The 15817-nt window shown below is 37.3% G+C and overlaps 1 long non-coding RNA gene across 5 annotated transcripts; it reads left to right on the top strand.

The window, feature by feature from the left end:
* Positions 1-7039: 7039 nt before the first annotated feature.
* On the top strand, positions 7040-10859 carry LOC130470408 (uncharacterized). Of its 5 annotated transcripts, none has more exons than XR_008930691.1 (5): positions 7484-7499; positions 8374-8444; positions 9606-9759; positions 9973-10175; positions 10693-10830. It is a non-coding gene; the product is annotated as an uncharacterized lncRNA (long non-coding RNA). The 5 variants fall into 5 exon arrangements; XR_008930690.1 differs by having other exon boundaries at positions 7485-7499; positions 8365-8444; XR_008930689.1 differs by lacking the exon at positions 8374-8444 and having other exon boundaries at positions 7040-7499; positions 10693-10829.
* The last annotated feature ends 4958 nt before the right edge of the window (positions 10860-15817 follow it).

Below are 15817 nucleotides of genomic sequence, written 5' to 3'. Positions count from 1 at the left end.
AATTTTATTAGTTTAATTATTATAATTAATTTTTTAAAAATTATTTAATAAAATTAAAACCTTGAATAAATTATGGTTAATTTATTTTAATCAACTAAAATTAAAGGGATTTAAAATATTAAATATATGACCTTTAAGTTTTTAATTAAATATGTGGTTTTCGATTAGACTTGGAAATACATTTTTATGTTTTAAAATTAGTAAAGCATATAGTTCTTGGTTTGAGTTGGAGTTTTATTCATGAATGGTTAAACTCTTGATTAGGTCCTTGTTACCTTAGGATTAATAAACTGAACTAGAACTAATAAGGTCAAATAATTGGTAGATTCTTGAGCCTTAATTAGTTGTTGCAATTATTATGTGATGCATTTTTCTACTAACTTGCTAGGTGGGTCATTCATTGATAAATGAATGGGTGAATGGTATATTGTAAATACATTGTTTTGCAGGTTGCGGAAAGTGACTAGTATGGCCCCAATAGGATAGAAAATATGGTATGCGTACCATTATGTTTGAATGTAAAACATGGTCAAAAGTATCATGATTTTTATTTAAATATGGTATGCGGCGTACCATCAACTTATTGTAATTTGTTTAATTATTGCAAATCCTATTTGAAGAAAATGGAGTCTCCCATGGTGAAATTCAAGAACGAAGTTGCATTCCATTTTCAAGACGGAGTTTGAAGTTGAAGTTTCAAGATGAAGTCGGACCATACTAGATCACACTTAATCTTATGCATGTTTTAAGATATTTATTGCTTTAAATATGTCTTGATATTATGCATGAGATTATGGTTTGCTTATGTTGCATTATTAAGGATTTTATTTCACTTAAAATCTAACCAACATATTAAAAGCCTGAAGTTCCAAAGTTTAAAAATTGAGTTAAAATGTGCCATTCCAAAATAACACTTAGATAACTTTTACATCAATCTAGTAATAGTTTTCCGCCATAGCAAGGTGTTACTTATTGATTCTAAAGGGGTAAGGTACACAATGTTGTGAGTACATTTCTCGATCAATTAGTGATAGTTTTCCGCCATAGCGAGATGTCACTTCTGGTCGTAGTACACAATTAGTTGTGAGTACAAGTTGATTTTGGTTGAACTCAACGATATAAGTAAGGAGTCCTTTTTGAAGGAAATAATGCCCTTGGTCCAAGTATGCATTCAATGTTAAGTCTAATAAATGCGGTTCAGTATTAATTAACAAGTTAATAATTCAGTGAGATCAAGTGAGCTGAATGCCTAGCTAGAGGCCGCTTCAGTTCAAGTGAAATTAATGATATTAATCCACAGCTTACTCTTGACTGAACCCGTAGGGTCACACAAATAGTACGTAAACGGATCAAGTATTTAATGGCATTAAATACTCCATCTATGGATATTCGGAATCGACGGATCTTGGTTTCAGTGGGAGCTGAGATCGTCACAGGCAAGAAATGAATACTCCGGAAACGATGATATTGCCGGAAACGGAAATATGGATCGTATCGGAAATATAAATATTATCCAAGTCGTAGATGTTGCCGGAAACGGAAACATGGTACGTATCGGAAAATATTATCGGAAATGGAAATATTGCCGGAATCGGAAATATTGCCGGAAACGGAAATATTGTCAGAATCGGAAATATTATCGGAATCGGAAAATGATTCCGGAAACGGAAATATTAAATATTTGTTCGAAACGGAAATTAATTCCGGAATCGGAAATATTAAATATTGTTCGTATCGGAAATAAATTCCGGAATCGGGAATTTAATCAGAAGCGCGTCGTACGAATTAGCATCGGACGAGACTTGCTAGATGAAGGCCCAACACGAAGCCAGGCCTACGCTCAGCAAGACCAAGCGCCCAAAAACACGCTGCAAAGCCACGCCCGGTCCAGCGCAAGGCCAGGCCCAGCAATGGCCTTGGCGCGCGCGCGGGGCTGCGACGAGTGGGCTGGCGCTGTGCTAAAAGATTTAGTTTATTTAATTAGAGTCCTAGTAGGAATATAATTAAATAAATTAGTATCCTAATAGGATTCCAAATCCTTTTCCATAACTCTATAAATAGGTGCCTAGGGTCACATATTTACAGAGAGTATTCAAATATTCAAAGTGATTTTTGAGGGCAAAATTCAGTCATACAATAGCCTATAAGTGCCAAAAATTCTAAGTACCTTAAGGGCGATCCTAGTTGGTCAAGCTTAAGGCGGATCCGGACGTGCTGTGGACTATCTACGGAGGGACGACAGTTGGAGTCCTAAAGACTTGTTCTTGTTCGGTTCGGGCGCAGCTAGGGAAGGCACGCAACAAAGAGTATGCATCTAAACTATGCTAAATGATTATGTGTAAATAATATGCTTTCCTGACTTTATGGTTTTTCCGCATGATTTATGAATTGTCATATGTATCATAACCTAACAGTGGTATCACGAGCCTCTTATTATTTTCATAATCTAAATTGCATGAACATGGTTAAATATTACAAATTTGCAAGAATTAAAAGGGGTGATTAATTTTCGTAATTGTTAATTAATTGCAAATTGCGTTTATTTAATTATACGTACGCAGTTTTTCGGCAGTTTCTTCATTACTCATCCAAATCGAGTGATTTTTGTGTCAATTCCGCATGTAAAAGGCATTCTAAAATTTTGACAAAAAAAGGTATTTTTCGGCCGAACCCAAAATTCTCAAATTCGAAGCCTAACTATGACTTTTCGGAGGTTTTAGTTTTTCGAATGCAAAATTTCGTAAATTTAAGATGTTAAATTAAATATTTGCGATTCTTGTTGATAAATCTTGAATTTTTGATTGACCTACTGTATATGTTTAACAAGTTTGAATGCCTAGCCTTGTTAATTATGCAATCTAATTTTTAATTATGATTAATTTGTTGAAAATTGGAATAATTTAGAATTAATTTGATTTTCATAATTAGTTATAATTTAATTAGATAACTATGATTAAAAACCACCATAAAAATTGTAAATTTATGTTAAATTTTAAATTTTTATGACCTAGACTTGAATCCATGTTAATCCGAAATCAATTGAATAATAAATTTTCGATTTTTCGCCCTAAAATTATGAAATTAATATTATTTATTAATTTGTCATTAATTTTGAATATAAATTTTAAAATTTTATGCGATTCGCTCATATGACTTGCACGCACAAAGTAATGGATGCTACGTGTTACCCTTAAGGGGTGTTGTATAGTGCGGGCATGTGACGACGAGCAAAGGAGCTCGTCGCCCATGCGGTACGAATGCAATGAGCAAGGCAGTGGTGCACGAGCACAAGGCAGCAGCCCTGCCTTGTGTCGTGGGCTGTGTGCAATGGGCGAATGGGCGAGGGCGATAGCAAGGCACGAGCAGTCGCGTGTGGGCAGCAAGCGAGCTGCGCCACAGCGCGCACTGCCTCGCGCGCAGCGAGCGTAAGCTCGCGTGCCACGAGTGCTGCGCCAAGCATCGATCGCTCGCGCGCAGCGATGGCGTGCGAGCGCTATTGTGCGTGCGACGAGCGCTGCACCCAGCGATGGCGTGCGAGTGCTTATTGTGCGTGCGATGAGTGTTGCGCCCAGCGATGGCGTGCGAGTGCTTGTTGCAACGTGCGACGAGCGCTGCGCCCAGCGATGGGCTGCGGCAGCATGCTCGTGCGTCGAGCGCTGGCGCGCGCAGCGAGCACCAGCTCGCGTGATGCCTTGCGATGGTGAGCAGCAGCGATGCGAGGCAGCGCATGGGCTGCGCGCACATGGCCAGCGATGGCTGTGTGCGTGTGGCCCATGGGCGTGCGTTGCGTGGGGTTGTTGCGTTGCGATTAGATCGTTTTGAAATTTTAATTTGAAATTTTCAGTTTACGTAATTTTAATTATTTTTAAAATTGATAATTTAAATTATTTTCTTGGATTTTAATTTTGAATATTGTAATTATAATAAATTTTATTTATTGTAATTATTTTACTAAAATTAAAATCATGAATTAATTTAAATACGACTGAAATTAAATTAAACTTTTTGGATTCAATTATAAATTTATATGAGGTTTAAATTTTAATTAAATTTGTATGTTTCCGGTTAGACTAGAAATACATTTTTATGTTTAAAATTAGTAAAGCATATGAATTTATTGGTTTAAGTGGGAGCCCTTTTTAGTCATAAACTCTTGATTAGGTCTACAAATCCTTAAGGTTAAAACAACTTGATTAGAATTAATAAGGACTGAATAATTGGTAGATTATTGGTGCCCTTGATTAATTGCTGCAAATGTTTATGTGATGCATAATGTGTTTTACTAACCAGCTATGTGGGCCATTCATGATAATGAATGGGTGAATGGTATATATATTGTATATGTACTGTTTTGCAGGTTATGAAGTGACTAGTATGGCCCAAATAGAATAGAAAATATGGTCTGCGTACCATTAATTTGAATGTAATTGGTCTAAAGTACCAAAGTTGTTTTTAAATTCAAATATGGTCTGCGTACCATCAAATAGTTGTAATTAGTTTTAATTATAGCTTATTCTCTTTGAAGAAAATGGTTCCTCCCATGGAGATTTTCAAGACGGACTTTGAAGTTAAAGCTTCAAGATGAAGTCGGGCCATACTAGATCACATTTATCTTATGCATGTTTTAAGTTATTTATTGCTTTTAAATATGTCTTAAATATGCATGAGATCAAAGCTTGATTATGTTGCATGATTAAGGATTTTAGTTCACTTAAAATCTAACCAACATAGTAAGAGCCTTAAGTTCCAAACTTAAAAATTGAGTTAAAAGGTGCCATGCCAAAATATACACTTGCTTGGATATCCTTTACATCAATCTAGTAATAGTTTTCGCTCAGCGAGGTGTTACTTATTGGTCCTAAAGGGGCAAGGTACACAAATAATTGTGAGTACATGTTAGTTTTGGTGAAACTCATCAATATAAGTAAGGAGTCCTTTTATGTCGTGGCAAAATCGATAGGTTTACCTAATAAGTTCTTAGACGTACCTATCAACCAAGAATAGTTTCTAGACTATTAGCAAAAGGCTTTTGCTTACCTAAGATGTTTTAGGATTAAGTCGACAAACTGTGCTTAGTTCTTCAATGATTTTAGGATCTTGGAATCATTTTATTCACACCTGCCGGAACACATAACTTGAATAAAATGCTTAATGAACATTGAATTATGCATGTATGCTAGAATTTAAGTTTATTAAGAGAAACTGTGAATGGTTATTTATTTGTTTATTCTTTTCAATTGTAGTTTTAAATATGGCAAACAACAATCAAAACATCATCATGGGTTCTGAGCTTATGGTCAAGCTGAACCTGGCAAATTTTCTTGAATGGGAAGCTAAGCTAGTTGAAATAGTCAAACTCAATGGACTTGAGTATGTACTATCACATCCCATGCCAAGCTACTATGCCAGAGACATGACCCCTGAGAGATTTTACGCCTGGGATGCGGATCTCAAAAAGGTTATGAGTCTCATGCTGAACAATATCCCTGATGATTGGGCTAGAAGGTTTGTAGCCTATGAACCTTTTACGCTCATCAAGAATCTGAGGGATATCTGTCGTGGAAGCACGGAGGACAGAGAGCTGAACGTCCATGAGTTGATTGAATCAATGTCTAGTCTAAAGGTTAGTTCTCCCAACAGGTGTTATAGGATGGAAGTCCAAAAAACACATGTTCAGCTCCTTCGCACTAAACAGAGGGTAGGAGTCCCACTGAGGTTCCATGTGGATCTTATGCGTTCATACTTTGATCGCCTAAGTCTACTAGGAACACCAATAAGCGAAAGGATGGCAGTCTCTATCTTGCTCGATTCACTACACAGTGGGTTTGGTCGCTTCAAGCAACTATACCTAAGTGAACCAAGAGAAGAAACAGTTGCAGAATTTGTTCACCTTGTCAGAAAGGCTGAAATAATACTGGACTGTGAAGCCAAAGATTTACTCAAGGCTAAAAGGAGACCGTTCAAGAAAAGTGGAAAGTCCAAGGGCGATGCTAAATCAAAGCAGAACAAGTCCACATCAAGCTGTCTTTATTGTAATGGAATAGGCCATTACAAAAGAGAATGTCCAAAGCTAAAGGAAGATCAGAAGAACGGAACAGTCGTTCCATCTTCAGGTATTTTCGTTATAGACTGTATACTTGCTAATTCAACTTCTTGGGTATTAGATACAGGTTGTGGCTCACACTTATGTTCCAATTCACAGGGACTAAGAAGAAGTAGAAAGTTAAGCAAGGGTGAAGTCGACCTACGAGTGGAAAATGGAGCACGGATTGCTGCATTAGCTGTAGGAACTTATTATTTGTCGTTGCCCTTCGGGCTAGTTTTGGAACTGGAAGAATGTTTCCATGTTCCAAGTCTTACTAAAAACATCATTTCAGTTTCTTGCTTAGATGCCAAGGGATTTTCCTTTTTAATAAAAGACAATAGTTGTTCGTTTTATTTTAAAGAGATGTTTTATGGATCTGCTAGATTAGTCAATGGACTTTATTTATTAGATCACGACAAACAATTATATAACATAAATACCAAAAAGGCCAAAAAGGATGATTCAGATCTCACCTATCTGTGGCATTGTCGATTAGGCCATATAAACTTGAAACGCTTAGAAAGACTTCAAAAGGAAGGAATTCTAGAACCATTTGACTTAGAGGATTATGGTAAATGCGAATCATGTTTACTTGGCAAAATGACAAAGCAACCTTTCTCTAAAGTTGGAGAAAGAGCAAATGAACTATTGGGTTTAATCCATACAGACGTATGTGGACCAATGAGTACAAATGCTAGAGGTGGTTTCAGCTACTTTATCACTTTCACTGATGACTTCAGTAGATATGGTTATGTCTACCTAATGAAGCATAAGTCTGAATCCTTTGACAAATTCAAGGAATTTCAGAGTGAAGTAGAGAATCAATTAGGCAAGAAGATTAAGGCACTGCGGTCTGATAGAGGCGGTGAATATCTGAGCTATGAATTTGATGACCATCTGAAAGAATCACTGGTAGAAAAATATTGATTTGCTGCTACGCGCTAGCGCCGTTTATTTGCTAACGCCTCCAATTAAACGATAAATTATTAATTGGCGGCGTTATAACACCACTAATCCATAATAATTATTAATCAGCGGCGTTTGATGATATTTACGCCGCCAAACTCATAAGGTAAAACCCTTGCCTTTCCTTTCCTTTCGTATCCTTCAGTTGTCTTCTTCTTGCTTTTTTTGAGTGTCTGTATCCTTCTCCCTTCTTCTTTCATTCTTCTTCACCACCAATTATCTCCTCTTTAATTGATTTTGACTGATCTCCACCGCCGTCGTCTCAAAACGGTACAGATCGACTCATCTCGACTGCGAATCACAAAACTCTTCACACTCGTCTATGATCTACTGAAATTATGTGAAAATCAGAGCAACTATCTAAAATCGTCGATTCACGGGGTTGGTTCAAATTTTCGGGTGACTGACACCATTGTTTCAAGTTCTCCGGCCGTCGTGCTTAGTCTAGGTAAGTTTCGCTCCTACTCCTTGAGTCCTTTCTCCTTCTTGCCGTTTTTTCAATTCAATTACGTTATTCTATCTCTTTCATATTTCGATTTACATCTTTCGATTTACATGAATTACTTCTGAATTATTGGATTATTTTTCTTTGTAATTATGTGTTTTAATTTCTAGGGTTTGTGTAATTTTCATTGTTCTTTTGGCATTTGGACGAAATTGTGGTAATTATAGAACTATTTGTCTTTAAAATTCATCTAATTTCGTAATTGCTTTTGTGAAATTAGTTTTTTCCCCTTGTGAATTTTGTGGTATTGAAACTTTGTGGATCCCAAATTCTATAGGGAAGTTGATATATCTATGAACCTTAATCTTAGAAATACTAGCATTGAATGTCTTCCTAGCGCCATAACAAAATTAGACAACCTGCAAAATTGGACATTATGTGTTGCAGTCAGGTTAAAGAGTTGCCAAGAAATTTTGCTAAATTGGACAACCTCAAGTACTTGGTATTTTTTTTGGGAGCGGTTTGACTGATTTGCCGTCAGGATTTGGGAAATTGACATCTTTGTAGAAGTTAGATAAATTCATGATTGGGAAAGGCAATGGTATAGACTCTCTTCCAACCTTGAATCTTGTAGGACATTATATCACTCTGTCCAGTTTTCATACCTTGACCAAGAGTTTCTGTTATATCTTTTAGAGTTTGGTTTCATATTGTATATGTTCAAGTACTTTTTGTTATATCTCCATATGTTACTCAGGGGCCGTGGTCTTAAACTCTTAATTATTAGTTTAGAATTCAGACTTAAATGAATGTTTTCGAAGAACAATGAATGTTTCGCTAGGAACCATACTACTTACCCTCTTCATAGAATTTCCAGCGGCGGCGAATCTGGAGGATGTGGGAGTTCAAACAGTCATTATAGAGTACACAAACTGGTGTTATTTCTGGGTATGATTGGTTTTTTTATAATTCAAGTATAATTTCTTTCATAATAACCCTCTTTTTAATTGAAAGTTTTGTTTTATTGTTGTAATTGCTTGCGTGCGAATTGGACTGATGGGTTGTTTGAACTATGGTGTTCTTGATCAATTGGGTGTAAAATTCAAGTGTAGTTTCATCGGAAAATAGCCCCTTTTTTTTATTGAAGTTTTGTTTTTTAGTTGTAATTGCTTCAAATTTACTTGATGGGTTGTTCGAGTTACAGTGTTCTTGATTGTTTGATTAATTGGGTTTTTAATTTAAGTGTAGTTTCTTTCATGCTATTGTAAGTTCAATGCTAGAATGTAGACAACTAGACAATGATCCGTTTTTTAAGGTTAGATTGTTGCTGCCATTCCTTGATAGAGATCATTGGGAAATAGTTTCTTTGTTTCTTTGTTTTTCTATATACTGCCTACAGAGTATTTAATATTGCAGTTTTTTTTATTATCAATAGTTAGTGGTTGGGACGATAGTTAAAACAACTAGCGAATTTCTACTTCTCTCTTGGCTAATTTTGATTGTCGCCTATCAATCGGTACTACCTATTGTTTAAGACATTTATTTTGATCATTCTATTAATAACTCTATTCGAATAACTCTATTCTTAACAAATTTGATTCTTTGTATGTTTACATTAGGTAGTGCTTTTTTTGGCATAGAGTACATGATATGTTAGGTGATACTTGTCTGTTCCTATACTCAGCGTTTCATCAATAGTACACTTGAGTTTCACTGGGATAAATCTGTTATTATTCAGTACATGTAGTCTGTTAATACAAGGAGACCGTGGTTGATAAGAAACAAGTGATATTTGAAAATTAGGTGGCCCGAACCACTTCTTTTTCCTTAAGTTTCCTACTTTGAGTATAGAGCGTTCTTGCTTACAGGTACTCACCTCTACACACATTAGGAGACAATGGGAGCTATCATCTGATCGAACTGCACAGTACCCATCTACCATGTTATTGCCAGCTGACCATGATGATCGTGTGGTGCCTTTGCACTCACTTAAATAGTTGGTTGTGTGTTCTCTGAAACTGCTGCAGTGCATGCTTTTTCTTGTCACTAAGTGATACCATGCCGCACACGCCTTTCCTTTCCTAAAATATGTACTGTATTATATTGCAGACATTGCAACATGTTCCTTGCACAAGCTTGGAGAATAGCCCTCAAAAGAATCCAATTATTGATAGAACTAAGTTTAAGGCTGGTCATGGAGCAGGACGCCCAACTCAAAAGATGGTTGGTACCCTATAATGCGAGTTCGTGTTGAAAACATCAGGTATAATCAGGTTAACTTTGGTATACTTAGAAAACTAATGCAGCAAAAATGAATATCTACCTTTTATCTAGTGTAGATTCTAGTTGTAGATTGCAGATGTAATTTCTATGCTGGTATATGTGATGAAAGACAAATTAAGGAGCTTGGTTAATGGGTTTTTAGATTTGAGTTAAGGTAACAACAGTCCTAACAGGTGATCTGATTGCGATCCAGGAAGGCTTGAACATAACAGCAACGAAAGATTGGACAAACTTCAGACTGTAAGCTTCAGTGGAGTGTAGTGTGGCCCAGAATGATGATCTTGATGGTAAATAGAGTTTTAATCTCGCAATGCTGCAGGGTACTTACTTAATTACCTAAGGTGGAATATGCATCAAGTCTGACAGACAAATAGGGAGGGCAGCAGACAAAACTTGGTTAGTACAACTTTAATTCTGTATGCTTAAATCAAGTTTAATTTTGTATGATTTTTCATGATTTTTTTTGGTTGACATTCAAATCCTGATTTGATCTTTCTTTTCCTAATATTCTAGAGGTTTACCTCTATTTAACTCCCACTATCCAGAAACTGTGAAATATGTTGTTGAGTTCCATATTAGTTCCATTTTATGATAATAATTGTCTTTGTAATTAACTTAATAACCTTTTTCCCCCTTCTTGTCTCTGTAATTAGTTACCTATACCACACCCCCCCCCCTCTCCCTCTAAATATAAATATCATTATAGAAGAGAATCCTGACAACTTCCTAATCACCATGGGAAGAAGTATGGCATTCTGTTGATCATCATGTGACCTGACAACTTCCTAATCCTGATAACTTATTGTTCACTCATTTTTACCACATCCCTTTTCTCTAAGCTCCTTCACTTCTTCGTACTCATTTAGATGATTTAAAGTTTATTGTATGTGTCAACTTATTTGATGATATATAGATTATTTTGTTAGGTTTGCACGTCACTAAGTGGAGAGCGTTTCACCAATGAGCAAATTGATGAAATACGAGACAAATGGGAATCATACTTCACCGAACATTGTGTGTAAAGAACCTTTCATCGATCTCTTTTTGTGGATGTTTCCTGCTATTGAAGTCATATATAATTCCCTTATTATATTTTTGGTGCAAAATTGTAACGTACGAAGTGTAAAAGACATGGTTACGTTCGACTTCAAACTATTTAGTTGGTTTATTTTTGTAAACATATGATGGTGGTATTATATGTAAAAATCAAAGTTTATTGGAAGTTATTGGTGGTTGATGATACTTTTGGACATTGTATAAATGTGGCGTGAATACAGGTTCTACATTTTTTGGCTTATTGAATATAGAAAATAAATTATTTTATAAAACAAAATTACACATTATTCGCGGCGTTTTTACTCCTGAAATTTTACAAAGTTTGAGGCGTTTAGGTACAAAACGCCGCCTAACAATACTATTAATTTGAGGCGTTTTTCTACGTATACGCCGCAAATGAATCATTAATTAGAGGCGTTTTTTAACGCCGCAAATCAATCCTATTCATTTGTTGCCACTCTATTTGCTGCTACGCCAAAAACGCCGCAAATGAATATAAAAGTGACGCCTCAAATGAATGTTTTTCTACTAGTCAATGTGGAATTCTATCAGAATTGACTCCTCCTGGAACACCACAATGGAACGGTGTGTCGGAACGGAGGAACAGAACCTTGCTAGACATGGTCAGGTCAATGATGGGTCAGGCCAAACTTCGATTAGAATTTTGGGGACATGCACTAAATACAGCTGCACTCACTATAAATAGAGCTCCGTCTAAAGCTATCGAAAAGACTCCATATGAATTATGGTTTGGAAAGCCTCCAAATGTGTCTTTTCTTAAGATTTGGGGATGTGAAGTATACGTCAAACGATTAATTTCAGACAAACTTCATCCAAAATCTGACAAATGTATCCTTGTGGGCTATCCAAAGGAAACAAAGGGGTATTACTTCTACAATACATCTGAGAACAAGGTGTTTGTTGCTCGAGATGGTGTCTTTTTGGAGAAAGATCACATTTCCAAAATGAAAAGTGGGAGAAAAGTAGACCTCGAAGAAATTCGAATCGAACAACAAACTCTAGAGAATGCTCAAGATGACATTCAGGATGAAACTCAGAGATCTTTAGAAGAATCTGGTGAGAATCATGGTCAATCTAGAAATGTTACCCCGCGTAGATCGCAAAGATATAGATCTCAACCGGAAAGGTACTTAGGTATTTTGACGAACGAGAGCTATGACGTTCTATTACTTGAAAGTGATGAACCTGCGACTTACAAACAAGCTATGACGAGCCCTAGCTCCAAGCAATGGCAAGAAGCCATGCAATCTGAATTAGACTCCATGTCTGAAAACCAAGTATGGGATTTGGTCGATTTGCCAGATGGCTACCAAGCCATTGGAAGCAAATCGGTTTTCAAACTGAAAAAAGACAAGGATGGGAAACTTGAAGTTTTCAAAGCTAGATTGGTTGCAAAAGGTTACAGGCAAGTCCACGGTGTGGATTACGATGAAACCTTTTCACCAGTTGCAATGCTAAAGTCTATTCGGATAATGTTAGCAATCGCTGCATATTACAATTACGAAATATGGCAGATGGATGTCAAAACTGCTTTCTTAAACGACGTTTTAACAGAAACTGTGTTTATGACACAGCCTGAAGGTTTTGAGGATCCAAAGAATGCTAAAAAAGGTATGCAAGCTAAAGAAGTCAATCTACGAATTGAAGCAGGCATCCAGGAGCTGGAATATACGTTTTGATGAAGCAGTAAGTGACTTTGGTTTCATCAAGAACGCAGACGAATCTTGTGTATACAAGAAGGTCAGTGGGAGCAAAATTGCTTTCCTAGTATTATATGTCGACGACATATTACTTATCGGAAATGACATTCCTATGTTGAACTCTGTCAAGATTTGGCTTGGGAAATGTTTTTCGATGAAAGATCTAGGAGAAGCACAGTACATATTGGGCATCAAGATTTACAGAGATAGATCTAAAAGGATGATTGGACTTAGTCAAAGCACTTATATCAATAAGGTGCTTGATAGGTTCAAGATGGCGGACTCCAAGCGAGGCTACCTACCCATGTCTCATGGAATAACTCTAAGCAAGACTCAGTGCCCAAAAACACTTGATGAGCGTAGACGAATGAATGGGATTCCATATGCATCATTGATTGGTTCAATAATGTATGCTATGATATGTACACACCCGGATGTTGCGTACGCACTCAGTGCTACGAGCAGATACCAGTCAGACCCAGGAGAGGCGCATTGGACTACTGCCAAGAATATTCTGAAGTACCTGAAAAGGCACAAAGATGACTTCCTGGTCTATGGTGGAGATGATGAATTAATTGTTAAAGGCTATACGGACGCAAGTTTCCAAACCGACAAAGATGATTTCAGATCACAGTCAGGGTTTGTCTTCTGCCTCAACGGAGGTGCAGTAAGCTGGAAAAGTGCTAAGCAAAGCACCATTGCGGATTCTACAACTGAAGCGGAGTACATTGCTGCACATGAAGCAGCAAAGGAAGCTATATGGCTAAGGAAGTTCATAGGTGAACTTGGTGTAGTCCCCTCCATTAAAGGACCAATAGCCCTGTATTGTGATAATAACGGAGCTATTGCACAGGCAAAGGAGCCTAGACACCACCAGATAGTCAAGCATGTACTTCGTAGATTTCACCTTCTACGAGAGTTCGTTGAAAGAAAAGAAGTCGAGATAAACAGGATTGGAACTGATGACAACATATCAGATCCATTGACTAAACCTGTGCCGCAGGCGAAGCACAACTCGCACACTGCAGCTATGGGAATCAAGCATATTGGAGAATGGCTTTGATATCCCTGTTTAATGTTTTAAAGTTTTAGAGTTTAAATCTTTGTAAAACATTATTGGTTAATCATTCACAATAAATGAAAGAATTCATTTTTCCATTTAATTTGTGGTTTATTAAATGATGAGTCCCTTCAATTTGACGATATATTCAAGATAGACTGTCAGGACCAGTCCTGTGACTAAGAAATGTCTATCAAGTGAACTTGAATGTCAAAGGTTGAAAATGGTCCCTAGTCGGAGTTTTCTATAAAATTGGGCGCATAGAAAACGTTAGACGATTAGAATGCAAGATGACTAGTAGTTCTGTTTCTTGAACTATGTGGACATGGCAATGTCATAATCATTTGCATAGATACTTACTTTGGGAAGACTAGTATCGGACAAGACCTATGAAACTTTACTGTAAGAGATGAAAATCTGTCATAAGTAAATTTCATTAAAATTATTAGACACTAAATCCTCAATACCTGAGTGATTTGAGATTACTTGTTTGAGAACTGGTTGCTTTGACGTTGACCAACCGTCGCACCGTAAAAGGAGGCTATAAAGGCAACGCTCAGGTAATCACCTATCAAACGAAGTCTAATCTCAAGATCGCAAGATTGGGATTGTCCTCCCACAAATCGGGATGAGATGCTTAAAAGTTGTACAAGGCCACTCGAAGAGCTAGAAACTGTGAAATGCATGGCCGTGCTCGGATGAACCATAGGCTATGATTATCTGTTTATTTGATCAGTTGAACTCTGAAACCGAGGAACACCTCTGGACATAATAAGGATGACAACTCTTACCTTATGTTCAAGAGCAAGCATCGAGCGACAAAGGAATTAGGAAATGCACACTTGTCCCTAAGGACAAGTGGGAGACTGAAGGAAATAATGCCATTGGTCCAAGTATGCATTCAATGTTAAGTCTAATAAATGCGGTTCAGTATTAATTAACAAGTTAATAATTCAGTGAGATCAAGTGAGCTGAATGCCTAGCTAGAGGCCGCTTCAGTTCAAGTGGAATTAATGATATTAATCCACAGCTTACTCTTGACTGAACCCGTAGGGTCACACAAACAGTACGTAAACGGATCAAGTATTTAATGGCATTAAATACTCCATCTATGGATATTCGGAATCGACGGATCTTGGTTTAAGTGGGAGCTGAGATCGTCACATGCAAGAAATGAATACTCCGGAAACGATGATATTGCCGGAAACGGAAATATGGATCGTATCAGAAATATAAATATTATCCAAGTCGTAGATGTTGCCGGAAACGGAAACATGGTACGTATCGGAAAATATTATCGGAAATGGAAATATTGCCGGAATCGGAAATATTGCCGGAAACGGAAATATTGTCAGAATCGGAAATATTATCGGAATCGGAAAATAATTCCGGAAACGGAAATATTAAATATTTGTTCGAAACGGAAATTAATTCCGGAATCGGAAATATTAAATATTGTTCGTATCGGAAATAAATTCCGGAATCGGGAATTTAATCAGAAGCGCGTCGTACGAATTAGCATCGGACGAGACTTGCTAGACGAAGGCCCAGCACGAAGCCAGGCCTACGCTCAGCAAGCCCAAGCGCCCAAAAACACGCTGCAAAGCCACGCCCGGTCCAGCGCAAGGCAATGCCCAGCAATGGCCTTGGCGCGCGCGCGGGGCTGCGACGAGTGTGCTGGCGCTGTGCGTGGGCCGCAAGGCCTGCGTGCGGTGCTAGCGTATCACTCGAAGTGTGTTGCTCGAATCCTAAGGCTACCGAGATTTGTCATATGATTAAATTTAATCCTAAAAGATTTAGTTTATTTAATTAGAGTCCTAGTAGGATTATAATTAAATAAATTAGTATCCTAATAGGATTCCAAATCCTTTTCCATAACTCTATAAATAGGTGCCTAGGGTCACATATTTACAGAGAGTATTCAAATATTCAAAGTGATTTTTGAGAGCAAAATTCAGTCATACAATAGCCTATAAGTGCCGAAAATTCTAAGTACCTTAAGGGCGATCCTAGTTGGTCAAGCTTAAGGCGGATCCGGACGTGCTGTGGACTATCTACGGAGGGACGACACTTGGAGTCCTAAAGACTTGTTCTTGTTCGGTTCGGGCGCAGCTAGGGAAGGCACACAACAAAGAGTATGCATCTAAACTATGCTAAATGATTATGTGTAAATAATATGCTTTCCTGGCTTTATGGTTTTT

Source organism: Spinacia oleracea, chromosome 3, assembly GCF_020520425.1.
Source record: "Spinacia oleracea cultivar Varoflay chromosome 3, BTI_SOV_V1, whole genome shotgun sequence".
Lineage (NCBI taxonomy): Eukaryota > Viridiplantae > Streptophyta > Magnoliopsida > Caryophyllales > Amaranthaceae > Spinacia > Spinacia oleracea.
Note: the sequence above shows the minus strand (reverse complement) of the source record. Positions and strands in the feature narration are given on the sequence as shown.